Source organism: Myzus persicae, unplaced genomic scaffold (genome assembly GCF_001856785.1).
Source record: "Myzus persicae strain clone G006 unplaced genomic scaffold, MPER_G0061.0, whole genome shotgun sequence".
NCBI lineage: Eukaryota > Metazoa > Arthropoda > Insecta > Hemiptera > Aphididae > Myzus > Myzus persicae.
This window is the reverse complement of record NW_019103144.1, coordinates 57,772-80,124: the sequence shown is the minus strand read 5'-3', so window position 1 is coordinate 80,124 and position 22,353 is coordinate 57,772. Positions and strand designations below refer to the sequence as shown.

The window sequence follows — 22,353 nt, the reverse complement described above, 5'->3', positions numbered from 1 at the left end:
GTTGAAATTAGAAATATTATTTTGTTATTAATTCACATCTTATGTGGCAAAATTGACTCGAGCCTTGTAAATGTATCAGCTAAATTCCAATAACAATTGATATTGAAAGTGTGGTGATGATAATAATAATATGTACCATTTCAATGGTTCAACCCCCCCTCCCCCCGGAATGTCTGGCTAAGGCCTAGATTTTCATATTTTATTATATAATATAACATATTTTTTATACTCAACCACCCCCCCCCCCCTAAATATTTTTCTAGCGACGGTCTTGTATCACGTCATGAAACAAACGACTGTAAATGTATGACTATTAGGACATATGAAATAATGCACATGCGTAAAGTTTAAAAATCAATTTATTAGTACAATCACAGGCGTTTGCTTAATTTGTTATTCTAACATAATAATTTATTACGGTAAGAAGATGACTTAACTCATTATATTATTATTTAAAATAATATTTTTTTTCGATTCGGATCAAACAAAGTTTTATTCTTACATACTCATTTGGATAGGTAGTGAAAACGTTTAAAATATTTATGTTGCTCGTACTATTTGATAGACAGACAGTTTTATCTAAATGTGAATTTATAAAGAGTTGATTATTTTTATTTTGGTATCGATTTTCTCGTAAATCTTAATAGTGGTTTATCGTCTATTCTAAAGCTGCAATTAAAAATCTATTTGAAATTGACAGACTAATTAGGCCACGGAAATATTTTAAAAATCCTACCAACGACGACAAAAATATTAATTTTTGTATGGGTATCTGCAGTTTGTGAATAAATCGATTTTTATAGCTTTAGCGTCGATGGATAAGATAAGATAACCTTATTATAAGAAATCGAAAAATGTTTTTAACTCATTAAATATACTATTATATATAATCGTTTACTTCCATAGTATCAATATTTTATGGAGGTATGTGATATGGACCAATGTACATTTTTCATTCAAAACACCTACCAATAATATTTAGCGACAATGTTTTTAATTTAAAAATTTCAACATCATAAAACAGATCCAATTTATTAAATTAAAAATGGTACTGTCCTTATTAAGCCCGGATTTACCCTATTATACAGTACCTACATATAATAATTGTTATACATAAAGCTTAAAAATTAATTATTTTTGAAAGTTTTCGATAATTTAATCTAAAAAGACAAATTATAAACTTTAAACTTTGAACTGTAAAAAAAATATTGCAAGCATATTAAGTTTAATTATAAACTAATGATATAATATTACGAATAACCTTATGTGATCTATATACTAATTAAAAAATGTAGATTCACTTCTTTTAAACTGAGTTAAGTTAATATTTTTTTCCGTATTAACTTTTCACTTAACTTGAGATGATTATTTTCACATTAACTTGCCCACCTTTGAATGCGTGGTAAATATGAATGTATGATAAGTGATAACATATATTCATTATATTGATGATTGATTTTTCTCATTTAACTGTTCGTCATTACTGTACATTTTATATTCGTCATTTAAAATAGAGAAAATAGAGATATTTAAATACACAAAGTCAGTGAACAGATTCAGATATTGCTAGAAAGTGATAGAAAGATAAGTATATTACATTTGATGTTCGACTTACAGATGGTATGATTTATTTCTCTTCTATTTCTATTATAATTTATAACATAATATCTATTGTACCTATTGTATACATATTACATAATATTTTACGACCAATTTTTAGGTCACTTATTCATCATAATATGCTGAATTTTATATTGTATATATTTTCATTCGGTCATTTATATTATATTACCTAATCGTTTACATGACGTGAATCGTACATATTTATTGTGTTCTTTAGGAGATTTGACATCAAACTAAATAATTATAATATATTTATTATTTATAAACAAGTATAAATTTATACGTGTAGGTAAATCACGATTAGTTAGAATAATATATTAACATAATAATATTACGGCCCAAGTACCAACAATAGTGAATAACATGATAAAACGGGAGTTTTATAATAATAATATGTATGTACTATGCTTGTAATATGAATTATTAAAATAGTACTTTACACAGGTAATATTACGTAATATTCGATGAAGTAAACAAATAATCAAATATGTATTTTTCATTAATCGGAAACTATGCGGAATAGAACGGTATCAAAATGGTCAACAAATAACATATATTATATTTACAATTATACATTTTATGAGATTTTGGTCTTATCTAATAGTAAATTTGTTTTATTATTTTTTAAACAGAACCTACATAGTGATTTTATACTCGAAGAGTAATTTAACTTAATTTGTTTTTATTGTATAAGACAATCATAGGTAATTATCATTGTCGATGCTGAAGTTTTTTTGTTTGTACTATAGGTACTTCTACTAAAATTCTCAAAAATGGTACATATTTAATTATTGTGTAACCATAGGTTTTATTCATTTTGAAATGGTGAAGCATACTTTTAAATTTCTATTTGAAAAAACACATATATTTTAATAAATTTAAAAGTGTGTAAATCAAATGTTTAACCATAGGTAAATTATTTAAAATTTTTGTAGTGAATGTATATCGGTTAATATAGCGAAGAACAATATTGAGCGAGCTGACAACATTACAATACTTCCGATTCGTGAATGAAACAATTTCGGTTTTAAAACCGAGTTATTCATTAAACTATTCTTGAGTATTAATACTTAATATCATCATTAAAATATTATTATATAACATATAGTAATATTATTAGTTTATTATTTATTAATATTTCGTAGTTAAGTTTAACTATCATAATATTTTAAGGTCATTGAAACAGTACACGTGCAGATACATAATAGGTGGTCGGTAGTGGTAAATATATTGCATTTAATTTGTTTTATAGAACCGTTGTAGACAATAATAATACCCGATAAAGTCATGTCTACTGCTGTTCCCTTTTATTTATCATACTTGATAATGTATTATTAATTTTATATTCGAATGAAACAAAATGAGTTTCTATTTGTCTAATATTTTCCTTTCGCCTCAAAGATATAAACTCGAATACTTATAATCCCTTGTCATGAAGTATGCTATTATATATTATCGAAACACGACTGAACGACTCTACAGGGTATTATTACACACTATACTCGGATAACGGCCACGCTGAAGTGATTCGACCACCCACCCACATATGCAGTCTATTCAAATATGAAATATTGTTTTTCAGAAAGAAGGGCTTAGGGTCAGATTATAACATATAAATTCCGCTAGTACATTTTCTGAACAGAAAAAATAACTATAAATTTAACTGATTGGTACTAAATAAGTATAAATTAAACCGATAGTATACAAAAAATCAAATCCAAATATTTAAGAACAATTATACATACAAATATTTAATATGTAAATATGATAAAAAGTTAATAAATAAAAACTAAATTTTCTAATTATAATTATCTATTTGTTACTACTAATATTTCTCTTTAGACGCTAAATCGGAATAGAATATCAACTTTACAAAAGTAAATCTACCGTCTATCATAATTCATTATCTGTACGATAAAGTAATCAAAAAATCGAAACATTTTTTTTAACTCGTCGTATAATTAATTTTAGTCTTAAATGTGGAAGAAAATGTGTGTTATTAAAATAAATAGTTTTTGGCAAAAATGAATATCAGTGGAATTTACTTAAGAATAAAAAAGGTTTAATCGATGGAATTCATACTTGGCGATGTGATTAAAATTTCTGATAAGTCCACAAAAACTGCCCAGAAACAGACAGTTAACCCGAAAGAAATATATCATGTTATCATCGGTAGCGGGGTGACATATTTTATCGTTTAATATGATACACAAATAATGAGCAAACATTACAAAAAAGATTTATTTTCCGTGCCCCAGGGGATCACAAGGGTTTGTGTGACCACACCCTCACAAAATTACAAACATAGTAGGTAGTAAGAATAAAAATAATAATAAAAACATGTTTGCCGGTCGGTGAATAAGGCAGACGAAAACAGTATTATGTATATACATATATATATATATAGGTATATTTATAATATAAAAGAGCCGTGAGGAGCAAAAACCCACCTGCACTGTTGTTGGAATGTCGGATAGACCTCTGCTAGTTATTAACCTTCACTGCTGCAGTAGTAAGTTCTGCCAACCCCGTGAGATGTCTTCGTGTGCCGAATTGAGACTACGACTGCTGCAAATGGCTAGCACTGATACTGCTGCAGCTGCTGATGGAGTGAAACGCTGCGGTGCTGGGCCTTCGCGCTCGGTTTTATTGATTGCCACCCACCCCATATCACTCCCACTCACTAGCACCACTAACCACCAGTAGATTTTTAGAAAACGAAACCAGCTGGCGTTGACGACCCGAAAATAAATGTCAACAATATTATCTCAAGTGAAACGCCTTTTTTTAAAAAAAATACTCCATTATAGATATGATTGTGTGTTTATCATATCGTATTTATAATTACTTAATCGCAGCAGCACGATAACTGCACTAAAGTACTACAAATATATCCAAAGAATTATGAATAATTTCTATTAAAGAATAGAAAACTCAAAAAAATTACATATTGTATAGAAATCTAAATAATATAATAATTATGACAGTTTAATTTTTTTTACGAAAACGTTCTGTATGGATAAAACCAGTGAAACAAAACTTTATGTTATAATATATAGTATCGATAATTGTATTGCAAATTGCAAATAAAGACTTAAGAATTTCATATTAAGGCCGGTGTCATTTAATTTTTGTCGAAAACATTGAATTTATTATATCATTAATATCTAATTATTATAATAGCTATTATACATATACATAATTGACTTTTGTTCTTAACTTTTGAGTCAATACAACCCAAAAATTTGTGTTCATGTTGTTATAATAAATAAGCAATAGCTTAAAATTAATTTAAATGTTTTAAAAATGCACTTGTGCATATAAATTATAAATAATAGTTTCACGTTGCTAATACTTATATTTTTATATTAAATCGAAAGAACTACAACTAACTACAACTTTATTTCATACTTCGTTATGTCACATTAATACATTATAGATTCTGAAAATGTGATTTTTACAAAAATTCGATAATCATAAACGGATTTTAAATATAATATAATCAATAGTTATCATATTCATAAGTATTATACTTCCAATACAACTGTGCCGTTCAACTATACATATGCTGATCGCTCTAAAATATCAAATTACATGTAGTTAAATACTTTAAAAAAAGCGAGATCTAGAATTGTTATCTAGCATATGGGATTTAACAGCAATGAGTTTGAAAAAAATGACTAGTCAATATTAAGTTCATCTGTGAATTGGCTTACAAATAAAAAGGCATACAAATTAATGAGGGATCTTGTAGTCTTTTATCTACAAGTAATTCCAGAAAAACCATATAAGATTTGAAGCTATTCGAAAAATTATTAATACCGAAAACCGATTTCTACGAAAATACGATTTGATAAGCAAGTCGATTATACATCCCTATAACATAATGTTCTAACATGTCTCACAGCTATACCAAGTACTACCGTTATCTAAAATATAAATGATTTAAACACTGGAACTACAAAATTATTATAATATATTATACGACTTAAATAGTAGACCATACAATTACTACATACAATCTATGTTGTTCTACTATACAGAAAGTTATGAGTATAGGTCACTGTAATGGTTGATGTTAAATTTGAATTAAATTATATAAAATCATTGTGTGCGAAAAATGATTCTGAGTGAAGCTGATCGTCAGCCTATAACATTACTTGGTAATTTAATATACTTGATGATATTATTGTGATAAAAGTCATTTATTTTACTATTAAGCATTAGTACTACAAAAGGTTAAATTCATTTTTGCCAAATAAATTACATTTGAAAAGTCATTGTGAATAAAAAATATAATATACTCTAAAAGTTTCAAGTACGAATAATATTTTTAAATTATAACAAAATAACCTCAATAATAGTGCTGAGTTTTTTCATAAGTATTTTTTTTAAATTTGTTGGTTGCAGAATGTATAAATAACTTGTGTGCAACTTTTTTTAAATTTTTGATACTTGGGAATAAAAGTTGAACATTTTATAAAATTTAACTACAAAATAATTTGTTCGTTTTCAATCTGATAAATTTTGTCAACATTTGAACTTTAAATACTTATAAAACGTATTCGTGCCTGTGTATTTTTAGTATTTTCCAACTGATATTGAAACAATAAATCAGGAGGGGGACGAGGTGACCGAGTGGTCTGACTCTTCCGCTGCGACGCAGCCGGTCGCGGTTCGATCCTCGGCCACCGGGCGGCATTTTTCTCCGGACAAGTCGCGGTGACCGGAGAGCAAGTGCTGCCATCCCCCACCCCCGGGGCATGGCAGAAACCTACGGGTGCCCCATTCGAAATTCTGCCAAAACAAACACACACGTGTTCCCCCTACCGTTCCAACAAACCATCAATACAAAAACCTACAGTACCTACTAATAGCTAATGGCCACAGTTGCCGGGCTCAGGATTAAAAAAAAAAAAAAAAAAAAAAAAAAAAAATAAATCAGGAGCCGCGTATTTTCACACTTTTTTGTAGCGTTTAAAAACTATTGAGAATTTTTTTACTTTTGACCCCCTCAAATAACCAACTAGATTCACTTTCCTACCAAAAAAGATCGTGTTGTTTAAGAAAATCGAACATTTGTATTGCCCCAAAAAGTGATGACAGATTCAAAAATAAAACAAAACAAAACAAACATCATTGTAAAATCAATACATTCATCACTCCGCTCAGAATATAATAGTGTAATATATAACTAATATATATTAATATTATTGGATAATACAATTTTCAATGAGACAATAATATTGTGTAAGGTTTCTAGACGTAAACGTCAAATAATATTTCTCGGTAACGTGGGCAGACATTTTACAATGGGTAAAGTAGTGTATACATGTTAATAATTTATTATCTGGTTTCCGCACCCTAAAAAATTTCAAAGATTTGGATTATGAATATTTGTGTTGGCAAAGTCACTTGGTGAGAATGACAGGATTTCGATTAGCTCACAGGCCACAGCCACTTCAATATCTGAAATTAGATTTGGGTGACTTTGTCTTAGATATTATGCCACAGTTTAAGAACAGTATGTGATGTATAATGTCGACCTAAAAATTCAAACCAATATACGGCACAAAGAGTAATGATAAGGAGTGAGCGGTCAGCTACAAAAACTTATTATGTTCCTAAATTATTATTATGTACCTATACTAATTAGTATTAACCAATAAGTGGCTAATATTATTTTTAACAAATATAAATGAAAATCTTATATTGGTTTGTATTTCTCCATACTTGAAAATTATCGATTAATTAAATTGTTATGATCGACATAATACAATTATTATTTTGTATGCTTTTCTGCCGGAAAACTAAGGTGGTCCTACAAAAATAATAAAATTATTATGCCGGCAACGTGTCTGCTCTATCCCTGTCTCGTAAAGATTTCCAGAGTAATTCTAAATTAGGAACGCGCCTTTACTATACAGTATTTTTTATTATACAAGTGGAAAAACATTTATCGTCGCAAGACGCGAACAACGCATTCGTTAATAAACAGTATTATAATACTATTATATCTTGTTAACCCATGAATCGTCCAATGGAAGCAAGTGTCACTTTGGATTGTTATTATAATATTTTGTACTTATATGCGACAGCGCTATGCGTGCAAATAAGGGACTACAATAATAGTATTCATATATATTTATAAAAAAAATATTTTGGGGGAAATTCCAACATTGAGACGACGTAAATTATAACTTGCAACAAGGATTCTTGTACGATGCTTAAATCGTCTCAAGCCTAGACTTAACTGTTATCTCTAGTTTTTAAAAGATAAACATATTTTCAAACATAATATAATAAAAATATCAAACGTTTTGGGATCCCAGCTCATAAATATGGGTACTTAACTATTTTCATTAAATTATTCTAAATGTCAACAATAGTTTCGGAAAACTCCTGAATACAAGGTTTGCCTTATACGGAAAACTTGCTTCCTACTGCAGTATAAACAAAATAAACTTCCATATATTATTTACATACACCATATACAAACAATATAATATTGGATTATTTTATATTTTTCTATACGATGGTGGAATGAAAATTTAAAATATTCCATTTATAATGTAACAATAGAAAATCCTGTCGTTATCCTACCCGTTGATCAACCTGTACGCCGTAGCCAGTGGAAAAAAGTAATTTCGATATTCGACAGACGATAATCAACTTTTTATAAATGATTGGTATCTAAACGTGTGTGACGTTTGGAAAACGTAATAACGCTCGAATATGTGGGGCCTACATTGGAGTCGACAGGACGGAAATTAAACCGTCGAATCGACTTAGGTTGCATCAAATGGATCGTCGATCAATGCGAATTACTCGCACCCGATTTATCGTCGAGCTTTGGCGAAGGATTGACAGACAGCGTTTATTTAATACATTTAATCTATATTAGACCCTACATTATTGAACACTATAACGTTTCTGTGGTGTGTTTTATTAAAGTCGGTCGGAACGGAGTAAATTTCTAATCAACAATTTAATTGAAAATGCTCAATCAAATTAAACGCATCGACGCATCGGCCATAAACGTGAATCACTGAAAACGAGGGTGATCTAAGCAGGACTCATTATTAAAATATTTAATATATTAAATGAGGCCTGTACAAAACTATCTCACCTAAAACGAAACGTAATTCGTCAAAGTACAGTTTAACTACTATTTAATTAATATACAAAAAAATACATTTTCCATAATTTTATTTTGTTTTTTTCAGGTGCTTTTGAAAACTACCAAAAATTGTAAATTATAGCTTTTCGAATGCACCAACTAGATTCACTTCAACACCGAAAAACATATTGAAGTTAAAAATCAAAGGATTATTTCGACTACTTTGTCCACACGACAAAAAAATAGAGAATAAAAATACATCATTAAGAAAATAGTAACCATCGTATCAAAAATGTGTAAGTAATTTATTTCATTAACATTTGGATAAAACTATAGTTAATTTATCAATATGAAAAACACAAATATTCAAAGGTTTATACTATCCAAAAAAGTATGCAAGAATAAGATCTCTGACTTGCTTAGAATTAAATAGAAAAAATTCCATTTGAAATAATAATCCGTATAACGAGTTCTTTATACCAAATAAGGTTATAAATAATTAAATGGGTTTTAAACTTGAGCATACACATGCACTTGTAATAAAAAAATGGATCTACTAACTTAAATGGGATTACTATTTTGAATGTTTTTTTATTATTACCTATTTATTGGAGTATCGAGCATATTTTTTATATTTTAAATTTTAATAAATCATACATTATCAACATTGATTATAATTATGTTTTATTTTTTAGAGTTTCGAATTTTTTTTTTGATTTCATAATATCTTAAAGAAGTTTTATTTAAAATATATCGTATATAACCTACGAAAATTACATAGTTTTGTGTACTATGGCATTTTTTTATGCAAGTTGCAAGCTTTCTTGTCAGTTTTTTAAATGCTGAGCTCAGCTATGAATGTATTGATTTTACAATGATGAGTGTTTTTTTTATATTTATTTTTTTTTGTGTGTGTTTATCATCACGGTAAAATGCTTCGATTTTCTTCAACAGCAACTTTTCTGGTAGGAAAGTGAATCTAGTTGGTGTATTCTGGAGGTCAAAATTTAAAATTCCAAATAGTTTTCAAAAGCGAAAGGAAAAACAAACAAAAAATTAAGGAAAAAATGGAATTTTTTACGTTGAACCAGTTTTAGAAAAAATCGATTTTGGTTTATATTTTACAACTGAAAAAAAGATGATATGCTTGTGTTTACATTTCCTATACATTTTTAGAATTATTTTGACTCGCATTTAACTATTTATAGACATATGAAATTTTCGATTATTATTTGCTTTTTCAAACTGATGTCGAATAATTTTTTTCGCTCAGTCAAAAAAATTGTAAATATAATACAAGGTTCCTCGTAAGTTGTGTTAGGAGAAATAAAAAAAGTTGAACGTAAATCCACAATAAGTTTTTATGGGCGCTGAAACTTAGAATTTCGGCAAAATTCGTAAAAATCACGAAAATTAGCAAAATTATTTTGAATTAGAAATACATATAACATTTTCTATTTAAATTTAAGATTTTAAAATTGTATACAAGATTTCTTATTAATTTCTGTACCTTTATCAAAAGAAAAATTTCTACCGAAACTCAAATTAAATTTTTATGAGCATTTTAAATTGACATTTTTAAAGCATTAAATATTCGCTCGATATTTCATGTAGCGATTTTCTTATTTTTTTATAATTTGAAAATGAACTATTATAGACATTTAAAATTTATACCATATGTTTATTTCATCAATTCATATACTAAATAAATTTGTCAATTTTTTTTACTCGTTTTAAGCGTTTGACGGACTTTTAAAATTTTCATTTTTTTCTATTATTACCATTTTTTTTTTTTATAAAAATTCCAATTAAACTTTATTGGTTTTGTCAAAAACCATGACAATTTTTTTTTAAATGTTTGATAATATATTGTTACAATAGCAGTTTAAAAATATTAAAAATACAAATTCACGATTTTTTTTTATAAGCATTTAAAGTTCAAATGTTGACTATATTTATGAAATTGAAAATGAATTCCTCATTAAAAATATATAATATTTTCAATTTTTATAGCTAAGGATTGAAAGTTTAAAACAACGTTCCATTTAAGCAGTTTTTTCCGTAACTACAAAATCTAAAAAATCTATGAATGCAGTTATTTTTTTACAGACATTTTAAGTTCAAATTTGGACAAAATTACATATAACACAAAGAATAAAGTTTGTCATTTTGTTGTAATTCGGTTCCAAAACAGTCCAATTTTACATAGGTATATTTAATATTTTTGCAGCATCACTAGTAACTTAAGAATAATATAATTCAACTAACCGGGTACCATATTAATAATAAGTAAAAACAGTATAAAATATCCTAAACTAACATACCGTCTTCACTCAAAATCGTTTTTCGAATACAATCATATCATATCATTGAATTCAAATTTAATCCCATCCATTGCATATTTACCATCTAGACAGTAGACACCTAATGTACAGCAGAGCGACATCCACTTACCCACTTTTTTATGTTATAAATTCAACACCCTTGTGTCCTTGTAATAATGTCAGGTTACGTAAGTATGTTACAGATTGTTCACGAAAAAATACATTTCAATAACGTCAGGAACTTAAAAAGCTAGAATCTATAAATTTAATTTAAAATACGATACTTAAAATGGCATAATATTATTAAATCTAGGTTATTAATTATAATGTAGTCATAATTTATTCAACATAATACTTGTATACTGCAAAATATAATATAATATAATTTCAACAAATACATTTGAGTTGGTAAACATTATAACTACATTAACCATTAGTTAAAATGGTTTACAATATTATTTCTTCTTTTATGTATAGATAATTTGATCAGTTTGACCTAAAGTTTAATATTTTCGTAATCTCTTCTGCAAGGAAAATTCGACAAATGACAGAGATATATAGGTCTGAACATAATATTCAGTTTTTACGATGTATAACATGTTAAAAAAGTTTTAAAATATAATTTTTTTTGAATAAAAACAAAATTATATAATTCTGTGCTTGATTTTGAACAGTTTATTCAGAAAATGCTACAAATTTTTAATTTTTAATTTTAACTTTGATGCATTCATTCATTTCACTGTAGACATGTTTTTGTTGAAACTTTCTAATTAAAAATATATACTATTTGATATAAAATCTATTATCAAATGAATGTGCTCTGCACTTATTGACTTATATATATTTTTAATATAATTACTTGATACCATAATAGCAACATTTTAAGTACTGGTAGTGTACTTACAGCCAGATAAAGGATATCAAAGAAACATATTATTATTAAATTATATTAATTTGCATATGATAAAAAATTCATTACACAAAATAATATGTAAATATTTAATTTTTTATTGTTTATTCACTACAAAAATACATAAATACATAATATGTACGGGACTACGCGACAGATATTCTGAAAAATTATTAACCAATACAAAACGAATACAAACTTATAACTTAGCATAATGGAAGTGTGGATACGGAACATTAAAATTTTGTCGGAAAAGGGTCATATGCCTGATTAAGACTACTTAATAAAGTGACAAGTCTATGAAACAAATCAATTTGTACTAGAATGATATTTAATATATTTTGTTTGTACTGTATACATATTTTTTTTTGTAAATACAATTTAGTTTAGCGTTAAAGAAATAAAGAAGCAATTTAAAGAAATGCACACGTTTAAAAGAGAGTATATCTGTTGCAATAATGAACGAGATGACAGATGAATTATTGAAATTCATCATCTGAATCATACATAATAATATCATTAATATAATCATTCTCCGCGTCATTGAACATCATGGCTACCAAATTGGCAACCAGAGCTAGTCTATTATCAAAATGCCGTGGTGTTTCAATTGAAATGCAAGTGTTTTGGTCATTCGCAAGCGATTTGTAATCAAAATTGTTACCAGGACCACCCATCTACAAACAAAATTACACCTATTATTATATGAATTTGATAAAATATTGATAGAAAAATTCAAAATATTGTTAACAATTAATTCATCAATGTCTACTACTAGTTATTAATAATACTACGATCTACGAAAGCAAACGGAGGAAACACGTGTTTGGTCGAACATTCGACTACGTTCATCGTGTGATCATAACCGGAGTCACTAAAATGAAAGTAGTGTACACTTGAATACTTGATCGATTTATAATAATTATAGTTTATAGCAGATCAGGAGATCACATAGTTACGCGATTTATCCGCATTCAATGAACTGAATACTGCAGGGTCTTAAACATAAATGTGCGAAAATGACCCTCCGTTAAATCTTAAATGGGTAAAATATAAAGTTACAATTAACAAAACAATTAAAAACTTTCTGTATAATTCAGAATAATTTATTTGAACTCCTCGTATAACTGTAGGTACAAGGTACATCTATTTGATATTTTTTTCTCCATAAATGAAGAACTATTATTATTACTTTATTGTAAATACTCTTAAAGTAATACGATTTTGTACACTAAAAACGTGTAGCAAACAAATTGTAACTTAACTCAGCTTTTTGCAAGCATGGATTTGGAAATGAACATATAATATACCTGATGAATCATTCATCAGAATCAGAATCAGAATCAGAATCAGAATCAGAATCAGAATCAGAATCAGAATCAGAATCAGAATCAGAATCTGAAATAGAATCATCCTCGAAGTTTTCGTCATTGGCGTTCTCATCATCAACGTCATCATCCTCAAAGACAATAAACCTTACATTTTGTATTATCCGTTTATTGGATGGTCGATACAGGTCATCTTTAAATGGAATTTTACGATCAAATAATTTTTTAGAATTACGCATCTACAAAAAAAAAATTCACCCATTATTGCAAGAAGTTGATTTTTAATTAATAAACAATTCTGACACAACAATATACATATTAAATCAATACATAGATTTGGTATGACATAAGTATGTTCCTATTATAAATTTATATTATATAAATGCAATTTTGGAGCGATTCGGTGAAGACGTTTTCCTTTTACAATACCTCGAATGTAGCTTGTCAATGATCATTAAAATATAAGTCACTGATATAGATGTTAAATTTAAGTTCAATGATAAATCATTACTCATACTCAAAAGGAAAACGGTTCTGAGCGGAGACGGCTTGTCAGAGTATATGCTTAAGAATATTTTGTTAAAGTTTATTTTTATATAGTAGTTATGCTGTAGATTGAACTTATTTTTGATAACAACAAAACATCACAAATATTATAATATAGTAATAATTATTTTCATAATACTAGTTCATATAATGTGGCTATATAGTTATATTATAATACTATGTAGATATAAGTCAATACTGACGTGTAGTATGCAAAATTTTAAAATGGGTTCATCGTATAAATATCCTAAAATGAATCTGAATACTTTGAAAATGTCATTGTGGGTAGTAAATAATAATAATTCAAGTCTCTACGAATAACATTTTTTAATTACAGATGTATACCTAAAATTGTTATTGTTCATTTCAATACTAAGTTTATCAACATTTAAAGTTGAAATGTCTTTTTAAAAAATGTACCTAGTATCAAGATATTACCTACATTAGTTTCATTTTTAGGTTCCCGTAGAAAATATAAGATACCTTGTGTTGAATTTTTAAGTCTTACTCACTAAAATAGAAAAGTTTTTAACTACAAAATATTCGTGTTAATAATTATAAAATATTGTGTATAATCGAGGTGGATAATATAACTAATAAATAATCAAAATACTATATTATTTAAATAATTACCGTGATGTAGACGGGCTGCGATATTATTCTGGATGTTGAAAATTTATTGAAGGCCGCCAGACGTCTTAATACCAACGATGTAGGATCGGCTATGATGGAATTGAAAAATCAGTGGCTAAAATTGAAAATGTAAATTATTAACTATAGAAAATAATTTTAATTTTAGCTTAAGTTTTCCCGAAGTGACGAAAACAAACAAATTATGAGTGTATTAATACGAATACCAATAATTATAAAACCATAATTATCACGGTCGATTATATATTAAAGATAAACTAATACATTAGCATCAAAGTCTTTAAAATGTGGTTGGACTCAATATCTTAAATTTTTAATATAGAAGTTGCCTAAAAATACGTTTATATAAATCATGCAGGTCACATTTTTTAAAAAAAAGGTGGGGCCATGTCCTGACATTAACAAGGACCTCAGCTGAAGTAAAAAATAATAAAAATACCATAATATAACTATAATAATTATTACCTTGATTATATCGGCGAGACGGGATGACTCCAAATGTCACGAAACTCACACTGACAACGGACAGCTAGCGTTTAAGATGAAAGGACTGACGCGCCAAACCTAATCCAGTTTGCCTGCAGCAGTGTCGACTATGGACCGTTGTGGACTGTGGTAGGCAGACTAACACGACATACCTATACTGCTCCCGTTGGTGGGTAGGCACAACAAATAATTGTGTGCGCTGGCAACAGGACGTGTTTTAAGAAGAACTGGTTCCTGGTGGTGGTAGGCTCAGTTGGTGTGCGCTGTGGTAGGCATGGTGCAGGTAGCGGGGTCATAGTACTATTTGCCCTGCTACGTCACGTTTTTTTTCCAACGCTTAAAATAATTTATTATTGATCTGATTATTGTAGCTGCATTAACGCACACTATAATTATTATTTTGTGACTGTGAGTGGATTCATAACTAATTGTGACGTGTATAGCCGTGTACCAAAATATCGTCACAGTTATCAGTTTTGTTCGCGGGTTCAGGTCTCATCAGTACGATTTAATATAATATACTGTGCTTATTAGAAAACGGCTATCCACATGGCTTACCACACAAGTAGAAGTTTAATATTAAAAAATATATTTAATATATTTAATAAATTTAACTTCAGGTAGTCATGGTATCGTGACATCGTGTCGGTACATTCAAACATATTTTTACAACTGCGTTTTGTTAAGCCAATCAGAAAAATGTATTTTACACGATGTCACACGAAACAATACGACACAGCGAGTTGTGAAGCCACTCTGTATACCCAATATTGTCCCTAAATATTAAGAGGATGTCACGACATTATTGATTGTAGTATCAAACTAGCTCCCTAACGTAAAATGTAAAAAAATTGAGTTTATACAGGATAATCAAATTTTTATCATTGGCTTTACTGTTACAGTGAATTGACCTATTACAAAACTTGAAGTTAATAACTTTAACTGCGTCTATGCGTTACATATTTTACGATATTTCAATTATTCTACGATAAATATTTTTTTTTTTTTAATCGTTATATTTGACATATACTCATAATACTTGAAAAAAATTGAAATTATATCTTAAAAAATGCACACAGCTATAAGTAAAATGCTCTTAACTTCGAGTTTGTAAATAGCTTAGTTCACTATAGTATTAAAACTAAGGCTAACGAAATATGATTGGCTATGTTGAAATGTTGAATACAAACATCATAATAAATGTTTTAGGTCGACACATAATAATTATTAAATATTTTTTCTTTTTATTGAACTTAAGCCTGGCATCTATGGCCATTAGCTGTTTGTAGGGGAAACAGTTGGTTTTAGAGCACGTATTGTATGTGACATAATATATGGCAAGGATTTTGTTGCCAAAAATCAAGGGCGGTCACTGGTCACCCATTCGAGAGCTATCAACGCCGGGCGGTGCATACACTCGGAGCATTTCCGCAGATCGAGCCTACGACTGAGCCTCACCAAGCCAAATTATAATTATAATAATATAATGATAGTTGGTTTCATTAGGCACATCAGTACGTCGTATACAGGCAAATTAAATCTTTATAATGACCATTTTAGATATTAATGCATTAGTTTTATAATGGTACATGGGTGGATTCTAAATATAATGAATTATGAGTTAATTATTTAATTATTAACCTTGTGGCTATGTGTACCAATATAATTTAGTAAGTCCCTCATCAGTCTCCAATTACACAAAAAGTGATCAAAAAATGATTTCTTATCAAATAAATTCCAGAATTACGTATAACTATAATAACAGGAATAAATAAAATATGAAATATTATACTATGCAGGTAAAATAATATATCATAAAGCTATTTAATATGTTATGTCAAAATTAAAAATATATTATAATACGTATTTTGTTTTAAAATGTTATGATTTTTATGTTATTGCACAATATCGATTAAAATGTTTTATAATGTTCAATTAGACTTTTAACATAATTACATAATTTTTTATTTATATTTATGTAAATTAATTTATATAAATCTCATGGTAAACATTCATAAATATTTAAAATCTTATGATATATTTTGTACAAATTAAAAGATAAATTAAATATTTTATACTTCAATTAAATTAAAATATAAGACGTGTTTTATAATCTTTATTAGCAGTGAAATGTTATAATCGTGGTATAAATAGTATAGCCACCAAGGTAAGTGTATTTTAGACCAAACTTACCTATTACCTCTTTTTCCTGGATCTCAATGCACCACTTTCAAAATGTACAAAAATTATTGTGGACCCAATTTCCTTAGAGCTTACAGCAAAAAAGGTAAGACTCAGTTACATTTGCCTATAAAATAGTAATCCACGACCTTTCGTTACTCATTAGTGATGATAAGAATTCTTAGTAGGTTCTATTGTAGGTCAATAATAATGTCATTGTTTTCCACTTAATTAAATGACATTGAATTTTACGTTTGTCGTAGCTGCTTCCAGCACCTACTTATACTTTTATATTACAAGTGCATAATAATATAATAAGTACATCGGGTCCACTCTTGCAGCAATATCTAGTGCCTATTGATACAAAGATTTAAATTAACGCATTTTAATATTATTACCTAGATAAAGAATATAGTAATAACGATTTTATCTATTATAACATCACTTCTTAAGTGGACCCTACAGCCGCATGTGTTGTCTCCGTCTTACAAACGTACAACATATCAAAAACTGTTTTGCGCGAAATAGAACCACTCAAGCTGTAGTCCAAGCTGAGCAACCAAATTTTTACACTATAAACAAGAGAACATATTTTATTGTGCAACATCGTTTTTATTTGTTCGATATGACAAGTACAAGAATAGTTCTTATTGCTTATAAATTAATTATTTCAAACTTGAATAATCTTGGACTACAGTTTGAGTGGTTCTATTTCACTAAAAACACTTTTTGATATGTTTTACGTTTGTAAGACGGAGACAACACATGCGGGTGTAGCGTCCTCTTATGGATTTTCGATCCCGTCTCTGTTTTCGACCAAGATAGACCAAACTTTTGCCCATTGTACCGTCCCTCCCAGTCATCGGATAAGACTTCTGAAAACCTATTTAAATTCGTCATGAATTGCTAAAAACGACTTTACCACATTTTTTTAATTAAACTTCTTAACTGTTCCAAATTATATTCTTCAATTTTGTACGTTAAGAATTTTGAAATGTAAATAAAAATGAAGTTGAAAAAGAATTAAAAATGAATTAAAACTGAAAGTACAATATAATTATACTATATATCATATTATAGGCTATAATTTATAGCTGTAGTTATTATAACCTTGAGTGACAATAAATTGGTAATTTATTATTTCGTCGTCATGATAATATATGTGATATAACGAAAAGTTTAAGATTAATTATACGTTTGAACTAAAAAAATTATGTCGATCTATTCGAATTATGACTTGGTAAAAATATAAAGGTTTTATATGTTTTGCTATTTGATACAACAGTTAATATCATTTTTGACGGAATGAAATACAATTATTTAAATATATTTACATTCTACATACTTTATCAGTTACAGCTAATTAAATAAAACTCATATGTTCAAAGTGCATTATTTTTTTTTTAATATTCTTTGTAATTTCATCTGCTGTATGTAAACTGTGGCAAAACTGATAAGATACACTATACAAACTGCAGCAATTTATTTCATTTAATTTCTATACATACTATATTTACTTATCGATACGGTACTGTACGATACGATACATAAGTTTATCGTATAATCATAAATATTACGCGTTATGACAGCTATACGTATTTTATCGGTGGCTTCATAATCGATAACGTTTGTAGTTTGTATACGCTGTCTTGTAACATGAACGTAGTATTAAATGTTTGTGGTTTGCATATTATATTATACTCAATAAAAGTCTCTAAAGACTATGAGAGTATAAGACTCTTGTGAACTTAGCAGAGCTATGACAACAGACAACTTTTAAAACGGTCGAAGAAATTTGTTAGTGACTTGTTGGAGATTGTTAGACAATTTTCAAAGTTGTTAGACTTTATTTTAGTAGTTAAACCACTTTCTGTTTTTGCACTGCTCTCTTCAAGGCAGCAGTGCAAGAGTTTGTTCAAACTTTCTACTTCACTCGAACAGTGCATCTTAGTTTGTTAGACATTGTTAGGCTACTTTCAAAGTTTGTTAGACATTATTTTCGTACTTAAAAAAAGATTCGTTGTTTGATCGAGATAAAAAAAGTTCTAAGAAATGTTTGCGCTGCTAGAGATAGCAGTGCAAAAGTTAAAAATATTTAACTCCGAATATAAAGTCTAACAACATTTGAAATTTGTCTAACAATCTATAAAAACTCACTAACAATTTGTTAGACCCTTTTAAAAGTTGTCTGTTATCATTGCGCTGCTAAGTTCACAAGGGGGAGTATTAGCCCTAAAAATAAAGAAAAAACCAATGGAAAAATTGAAAAATATATTATAAAAAATTATTATTATTATTATCTTATTATTATTTGATTTGTACTATACTTTCAATATAGTCGTCAAATCGTTTGTTAATTTAAATGATTTATAAATTATTTTGATACACTATTTAGTCAAACCAATAAATTATCAAAAATATTATCTTCAATAATTTTACACATATGAAAATTTCATTGAGTATAAAAAATAGTAGTGTTATACCTACTTTAATGTATAATGTAAAGTTTTATTTTTTTTCAAACTTATTTTATGTTACCTACTGGAAACAGATTTCTTTAACTAAATTCTTAGCATCTTTGTAGGCCTCTATAATATTTCCAATACAAATATGAAATATAGGATATATAAATATATCTTCTCGTAATAATAACATTATAGTATCGTTAGGTAGGTACTTACTATGTAGAATATTTATATTTTCATCAGTAGCTTCATAACCTTTATAACCCAATTTTATAAGATTGAGCAATTTCAGAGGTAGGTAGTTTAATATTCGAACATTAAAAATTAATAATATTATAATAGACTACAGTAACAGATACTAAGATTATTTCAAACAATATCACAATATTACAGAATATTAAGTTATTCTTATAGCTTTAACGTTAGAACTCTAGAATCTACATTTTAACAGTATTTTTCTATTATATAAATACGGATACTTATACCTAACTTGAGGTTTGGAGAAATGAATTGTCGGATTTTATACCAGACGAACAGGGTTCTAGGTAACGTTGTACGGTCAACGATCGAAAGTGCAAAACGTGAACACTTTGTACTATCTGGTAAAAAGGTACATTGCAGAACGCAGAGACTTTGTACTATAATATACGTAAAGTATAAATATTATTATTTTTTTTTTTTTATTTGTCAAAAACCTTAAAATAATGAGCCACGTTTTCCACATAATCATCCATAGATATTTCATTATTTTTATATTTTCTAACTATGTTTTGCATTTAAATTTTTATTTTGAATTTCTATATTTATGTGGTTCATTGATACTATTATTTTTATGTAATTGTCTAATTGAATTTGTTTAGGTTTCTCTAAAAATATAAAAATATAAGGATGATTAGAATTATATTTTTATTTAAATGGGAATTAAATGACTCACAAGCATTAGTCATCCTGTTCAAATCTGCTGTAGCAGCCTATATATTTGGAATAAAAGGCGCGTCATTACTAATATAATTATTTAATAAATAATTTGAAAATTGTGTTAATCTAATGTCATTTACCTTAGAACTAATTAAAAATTATTCAAAGTAACCCAAAACCATCTTGAGCATTAAAAAAACTTATCTGAAACATTTAATTATCCAATTTCTAATATTCGAAGCTTCGGTTTATTATTCTACACGTAATCCTATTGTTTGAACATACTATACCACGATTGTAATAAATGAAACGCACGGTACAGTCACGAAATCCTTAGTTTAAAAATATTTATTTTTTCGGGCGGAATTTACAAACCCATTTTTGTACCTGTGTGTTTTTTCAGGAGGAATTTAAGTGTATCTTGTTTTACTTGGATATTTTCCCAGGAGGAATTTACAAATTCAAAAAATAAAACCTAAAATAATTCGTGTTGAATACATTAAAATACTTCATTTGTGTACAGAATCTCATGTTGTGCAAGTATTTACATTATAGCTTAGGAGATAAAATTAAATAGGCAAATAATCAAAAAACAATGGACTTTGAATATCAATTTTATTTAATTAGCAGTGACTGATTAAACTGTGTAGATTTATTTATAATTGTATTTCATTCTGGTAAAAATAATATGGATTGTTTTATCAAAGGTCAAAACATAAAAAGCCTCTACATTTTTATCAAGGTTAGAACTCAAATAAACATCATTTTTTAGTTCAAACATAAAATTAATCTTAAATTTGGCTTTATATCACACATATTATCATGGCAACGAAATAATTAACAATATCTTATTCCCAGTATAAAAATAATGAACGAAATAATACATTATAGGGCACTTTAAATTTAATTAATATCAATTATTGTATGAATTATAAAAAATAATAAGCATCACCTCGATTGAATATTATAATATTGGATATGAAATTAATTGTTTATTAGAAATATTGTAATATATTATTTTCAAAATGTTAAAAATGATAAAAGTTGAATTACTGTCTCTAAGAGATTTTTCCCACAATTTATTATTATAAAGTATTCACGGTTGTTTTATTCGAATTGATTTTAATATGACGGCGAAAATTGACTCGAAAACGAGTTTCCTTGAATTTGCTATGCTCTTATAAAATGTCAAGAAACGTGTACCTAGCGGAAGTTGAACATTTGCTTCGTACAAAATACAAAAACTTGACAACGAGTTGAAAATCGGAGCTTTTTTTAAATTTCAGTGTCTTTTGATATGAAAAAAAAGACAATTAATCTCTGTATTAAATACATTCATTTCACCGAGTATAATCTTAAAATAATAATATAATATACATTACAAATACATTTGAATGTAGGTACGTAATGTTATAATATGAACTACGATATTATATAAAGTATTATTTTTCTGATTTTAGACGTATTACTCTTTTAACGATAATAATATAATAATACAACATTTAAAATATGATGAAACAATGAAAAACCTAATTCGACATAATATGACTTACAGTAAATGCAGTTTTTGATGCATAAATCTACAACTATATATAATAATATTTAATAACCTGTGAGCTATATTCCTATTTGTTGATCAGTAGAATATAATATTTTTACACGCTATACTCTAGCAATAACCTATAAATAGTAAGTACCTATATCCACAATTTTTTTTTCAATTACCCTATTATTTATCAATTTTTTTGATTATATTTTTCAATAAAATATTTCTGATTTGCATGACTAAATAATTAAATTT

General features: G+C 27.6%; 1 protein-coding gene across 3 annotated transcripts in view; it reads right to left on the bottom strand.

The window, feature by feature from the left end:
* LOC111033856 overlaps positions 1–15,154 on the bottom strand; it is a 31,011-nt gene extending 15,857 nt beyond the window's left edge. Inside the window, exons 1-2 of one of the 3 annotated variants that reach the window (XR_002604476.1) lie at positions 14,968–15,154; positions 14,485–14,599 (exon numbers count right to left, since the gene is read on the bottom strand). The gene's annotated coding sequence lies outside the window, so the exon portion shown is untranslated. Of the gene's footprint in view, positions 1–4,073; positions 4,231–14,484; positions 14,600–14,967 lie in introns of those variants that run through there. The other 2 variants (XM_022314792.1, XM_022314793.1) reach the window with 2 other exon arrangements.
* Positions 15,155–22,353: the final 7,199 nt, after the last annotated feature.